Consider the following 6,445-nt stretch of genomic DNA (forward strand, 5'->3'; position numbering starts at 1 on the left):
CCCCCCTGCGGGGGGGGAGGGGGCGGCCCGCCTTAGGCCGGCGCGACATGGCAGCGGGCACCGTCCCCTTCCCTAGTGACCAACGGGAGACGCGTAAGTCATTAAAACAACCATCACTTTCTGCCCAAAAAGTAACACACCGTGTTGGTAAAAAAAAAAAAAAAAAAAAAAAAATCCCCGTTAGGTTCAAGCGTTGGCAGGTTAGACAATCAAGCACTTCCGAGCCCTGCTCCCGAGATAACTGTCCACATCTTGCAGGAGAGTGCCAGCAAGATGTCACATACCTCAAAAGTAGGCAAAATTTCATTAAAGGGCTGGGGAGTGAATTTGCAAAATGCTAGAGGGCATCCAAGGCCACAGAAGAGCAAAGATTTGGGAAAAAGTGATCAAAACCAACATACATCCCATGCCGACATGGGATGCTCGAGGAAACATTTTCCCTTTTTTTTTTGGTAGCGTTTAATCAAGGGAAAGCAAGCTGCAGCAACCATTGCTCTGCCTCCTCCACCAACTCAACATCACCTCCTATAAGTATTTTCTCCCCCGATTCCCAAACTCTGTGATTAAGATCCCAGCATTGCCTCCTTTCCCATCAGGCAGTTTAATCGTCCTTCAACTTAAACCCTGCCTTCCCTTTTGTTATCCCTAATCACTGGGGTAGACGAGACAAGTTTAAATCTTTTTTGATACCATTAGCATATCTTAGCTAGAATGGGAGGGATTCATGCTACTGCACAAGCAACGACTGAAAAATGTCATTGCATACAGTGTATACAGAATAGTCACCTTGTATTTTAAAATATTTGTAACTTTGGGGAAAAAAAAAATCAAACCACCAACTATCTGCATCCTACAGTACACAAGAAAAAAAAAAAAAGGGAAGCCTTTTCTCTATCTCGATTGGGTTTTTTGGGAACTTCTAGGGGCAAGACCACCCAAGTTTTGTCCTCTTTGTAAGCGTTCAATGCATTATTTTAGCATTTATCTCTCTCTACCTAACAGAGTTCTAGCAATCCTCCATGTCTTCCTCAAGATTTACACCTCAGTCCAACAAGGCACACAGCTTCTGTACTGACTTAGTAACAAAGACTAAGAGCAGCTGGACAACACTGCTCGTTCAAACATGGGCTATGCTTTGGCAGAATCAGGGGAAAGTACTTGCCTGCTACGCAGCTTTTTTGTGACACAGAAATAATTGGAGAAGAAAGATGTGGGCAAATTTCAGAGAACCACTAGAGGCCACTAGAAGTCTGAAATGCTGGACTGAAAGATGGGATGAAAGGTTCAGTTTGGTTCTTCAGGATGACGAATGCAATCCTTACCAGTAAAGGAACTGATATTTAAGGCTGGTATTTGCTTTGTAGCTTTTTCACATAATACATAAAAATCAGAAAATACAAGAATAAAATTAATTCAATTATTTCAATAAAGTAATTTCAAAGAGCAGTGCATGTACCTGATGAACAGAATTAACGGGAGTCCCAGCTATAAAGGGTGGAAAACAAGTGAATGAGAGTTTAAAGACAGCAAAAAAATGTCAGCTTCATTTTTGCCACTTTGCCAATTTTTAGTTCTGTCAGTAATTTTTACCTTTAATTTTGTGGTTTCTTTCCTTAAAAATGAACCTGTTACAATTTTTTTTTTTTAAGGTTAAACTAACAATTCTTATTTTTAAGAACTTACCAATCACATCTGTTCTGAAAAATAAAAAAAAAATATCTCCTACCCACCATCTTTCTGTCATGGTCATTGCGTTTTTTAAGATACCAGTCACTTTGATATGCAGTCATCTCACATGAAACAGATTTTTGCATAGTAGCAGTGAATACTGACAAGCCTTTTGCCTTTGCCTAAATGGAGAAATGGCAACATCCAGTTAATTCTCCTAACAGTTTAGTGGTAATTAAGCAAAGACTAACCATCAGTGAAACTGTGAACACGGGCATTCTAAGATAAATTGCCAAATAAAAATGGACAGATTCTGTTTACCCCAGAAGCCAAAGAAACTGGTTCCCAAACGCATCATTAGTAGGTGTACTCAGGAGCCCTCTAGGTTGATGGTACCGAATCACAAAACATACAGGTTTTTCTCTTATTTTCCAAGACTGAAAAATTTGAAACATCTGGAGCCATTTGACTTTTCTTCTTCCCCATAGCCCTCTCTTAAAAATACATATAACCATAAAACCTTAGTAAATTTGGTTAAATAAATTAATTTTAAAGGATAGCCCAACTCCATGTTTGTACCATGTTAAAGTCAGCTATAGCTTTTGAGATTGGCAAAAGGTACAACGCAAGGCTGTCAGTTTACTGACTTGCTGAGGCAATGAGCAGTACATGGCTGTGGTCAGAACACCACCACCTCTGGACTCAGGCCCAAAATATCTGTAACTTCATTTTATGTGCACTACTGTAGATTAATTCTGCATGCAGGTATTGAATACATCTTTAGAGCCAGTATTTTCAAAAGGAGCTGAACCTGATATAGCTGTAAATCTCCTTTCCATCTGCTGGGAAAATCCCAGCCACTTGCACTTTTTTTTTTGTCTTTTAATTTCCTCATTTCCAGGCACGATTTCACATTCTTAATGGGAACTCCAAAGTGGGGATTTGGGGGAGATGCATTTGTTTCCCTCATTTATTTAGTTAATAAGCAAATTAGCCGACAAAACTGTGTCATTTTCACCCTAAGAATTTGTTATTTGAAAGTACTAAGGCCAACACAATTCAGTTTAGCACACAGGCCAGTGCAGAAATGACCATAAATCCGTATCAACATCCTTCAATGGGTTTCCAAACATCCTGGCATAGGCTATGGCTTGCCATCAGCTCTTGCAGGAGTGAGGGTGCTGACTGACAAGGCTTTATCTCCTCTTTTTGGCACAATGTGCGGTGTAGGAGTGCTTTGCTGGCATGTTTAAAAGGACTCCAGCTTCCCAATGGGGTGGGCCAAAGGATCTTGTCACTTAAGGTTGCTCTAGCACGTGACGCCTTCCTAGAAACCATGTTAATAATGTTGTTAAAATCCTGATCCAGATAGACAAGGGCGCCGATTACCTAAGCTGGTTCCACGCTGACATGTGCACGGATGCATTTCCAAAAGCAAGACCCAGCTTTTCCATGCACGTGCATCCCTAACGCAGGCTGCGAGTTGCCAGATAAATATTCCTTGGGTTAAATAATAACTTTTGGCTCTCAACTCTTCTAATTTGTTAACAGGAACAGCAGATATGGAATTGGAGTTTCTACAAGCTTTACTTACATAAGGAATCTGGGTGACGGATTGATGTCATTCAACCAGACCTCCTCACATGATTAGGCCGTGTGCAATCAGCCTCTTATTTCTTTCCTACTTGTGCTCCAGGCTGAAAATTAGCATTAGGCAAGCCTCAAACAACCTGATTTCAATAACCAGCAGTTTGGTACGCATTTCTTGATGCTTTAAATCTGCCTGGAAAATCTCAGGAGAATTGGTATGTCAGCTGTGTAGACCTCCCTACAGCCAATTTCCAGGAATGGCACGTTACAAGGATGAGTTTTTCCAAGGCCAGAAGCAAGGTGGTGGATTCTTGGATGAAGCTTCAGATCCATTCTCAAATTTGCATAGCGCTAGCTTAACTGAAATTCACCTTTGAGTAGTTTAGAAAAGCAGGTGTCCCACCTTGTCTTTGCTGAAGCATCTGTAAAGCTCCAACCACTGTTAAAGACAAATAATTCCTAGGATGCGGAATGAACAGAAAGAGCTGCAGTTTTAGAATAGTCTTATATCAAAATAAGGAAGATTTGTATATGATGCAAAATAGACTATTTTTAGCTTGGTTATTATTAAGCAAAAAAAGGACAAAAAAGGAGCAATTGTTTTTAAATACATTTAATGTTATGAAACATATTACCTTTATATTGCTTAAATCCTTGCTAAATCTTAACATCAACAAAAATAAAGGTTTTTAAAAATCTTTTCTTTAATCACACAATATTATCTTTGTTGTATTCTAGGACAGAAAACAAACAGAGTCTTCATAAATAAAACACTGACATGGAGTATAAGACAAACCCAGGCCAGACCGTTCGCTAAAAAAAAATCTGTGAAAAGTGCATCTGGCTGGCTCAGGACTCCCTGAGTAAGGTAGGAGTTTCTCCCACACACCTCTTGGCTGTTTGGCCTTTCACGAGAAAATCTGAAAATAAAGGCTGCCTTTCTCTTTTTAAAGGTATTATATATACATGTCACTTGCAGTGTGAGGTAGGAACCAGTTTATAGGGGTTGTATCTAATCTGGGCCTCACCTCCTTATTGTTGCCCCTCCATTTGCTAGTCAAAAAGATAGATTTAAGTGCAAAACAAAGCCTTAGCTATCTATGAAAGTGAACTACTGTTTACTTTCAATTGCAATTCATCAGCTGATTATAAGGAAGGACACTTGTCATGATTTTCACCTTCAAAGCAATAAAAGGCACAAAAAACTAGATGTAATTTTTTTTCAAAGGATGCTTTCAAAAAAAGGGAACCTGAACACTAGAAGAAAACAGTGTTTCCAGGTGACCTAATCCAAAACTCCATGAAGTTTCTATTTTGTAACTGAACCTGGCCCAGAGTAAATTCTTAGTTGAAAAGTAGCAGCAACTCAAAAGTGCATAAATTACAAACTTCATCAATAAATTAAGGAAACAGATTTGCTGCACCTAACTATCCTCCTAACTGTCCCAAGATCCTTTTCATTTTGTAATGGACATGGAAATCAGAATAAAGATACTACTATTTCAAAACCAAAACTAATTTAAAACCTCCAATAGATTTCTTTGAGATAAGGCATCTTGTCTTTTACTGAAATTCAAAAGATACATAGAAAAACTGGAAGGAGCCTAATAATAAGACAACCCCCTCCTCCACCACCAAGGCTTAAACATAGGCTTTTCCATCCATATGTAGACTTGTAATTCAGGGGGTGAGTTTTCAAGAAATGCCGAGCATCTCATTCCCAGGGATGCTGATTATTGGAGAGCTTGCACAGTAGGAAGGCTGAGGAAAGACCTAGTCCTGAGCAGAAGGGGAAGCAGGATGCTTCGGAGAAATTTTCAGCTGTAGTAAGTTCAGCTGTGGGGCTTGCAGCTTCTTTCACATCTCATGCAGACTCCTGAGAGTCCTGCATTCACAGCCTAAACAGTCCTGTGGCCATTCAAAGACTGCAGGAAACAGTACTGGAGTGACATTTTGGATCCTCATATTGAGGGCCTGGGCTCTAGGGGACAGTAATAGTCATGTCACTGGACCCCCTTCCACCAGCAATCCATGAGATGTCATGCACGGAGGTAGGAAAAGGGCTTAATCGGTGTATAAGGATTGCATTTATTCTGAAGTTCTTATCGGGACTGTTCTTTAATGTGAAATTACTCTTCAGCCTCGTAAGACAGGATCATATTCGTTCATGACAGAGATGAATCCATGAGTGAAGCAAGACAGTATCACTAATTGCTTTCTTTGCAGTGAGATGGTTTCCACTGTCTGGCATGTCCTTGGAAAAATCACACTATTTCTTGAACGAAAAAGGTAGTTCCCTGTTTGTGGTGAATATTTATTTTTCCTTTAGCACAAATTTAAATGCTGGGTTTCCTTCCAGGAAGGTTGTTTGTGGGGACACACTTACGACAAATAAATTTGGGTAGAGCTTGTGTTTCTGTATCTTAAGCATATTGAGTTGAACAGAGTAGATCCAGACGGCAACTGGTACAGAGGTAGCAGCACAGTATTGTGATAAAGCACTTCCACAACAGCACTTTCAAGTAACTTGAACTTCACAGAATCCACAAAAAATGTCCTGTTAAAAATGTGCTTCGAAAGAACATCAATCTTTTCTCTTTTCCCTTCCAACTTACTGCAAGCACAGAAATCCTCCTTTTCCTTAGCTAAGACCTACCCTCAGTCCTGGCTGATCCACTGTTAGCTGTCAAGGCCACCGAACAGGGTGAGCATCCAGGGTCTCTGCTGCAGTCTGTGCAGATGATAGTCTCTAGCAAGAACAATAATCACGGGTTCACTTTGCTAGAAACACAGTTGTGACAGCATTTGCTTCACTGGAGGAAGAAGTTTCAGCTTCAGACCTCAGCCATGGCTAAAGAAAAATTTCTTTTTTTTTCCTGGAAAATGTTTGTATTTATAAAGCAGGTAAATTGGTAGCTTTTAAATGTTAGTTTAATGATGTCAGTTCATAATTTCTGATAAGTGAGAATGCCTGCCTCGTCTTTGAGCCTTGAAACAATCTCATATGTTTAGTATAAATTCACAAGGGGTAGGATCTCTGACAGCAAAGATGACGCTTGCTGCAGGCAAAGGTTGCTTCAACCAAAACTACATAGGAATATATATACTAAAAAACAACCTTTCAGAATTACAGACACATACGAGTTACACACAGTCGATGTAGTTAAATCCATTTTTGATTTTGGAA

The sequence above is a fragment of the Pygoscelis adeliae genome, unplaced genomic scaffold (genome assembly GCF_000699105.1).
Source record: "Pygoscelis adeliae isolate BGI_AS28 unplaced genomic scaffold, ASM69910v1 Scaffold39, whole genome shotgun sequence".
NCBI classification, from domain to species: Eukaryota; Metazoa; Chordata; class Aves; order Sphenisciformes; family Spheniscidae; genus Pygoscelis; species Pygoscelis adeliae.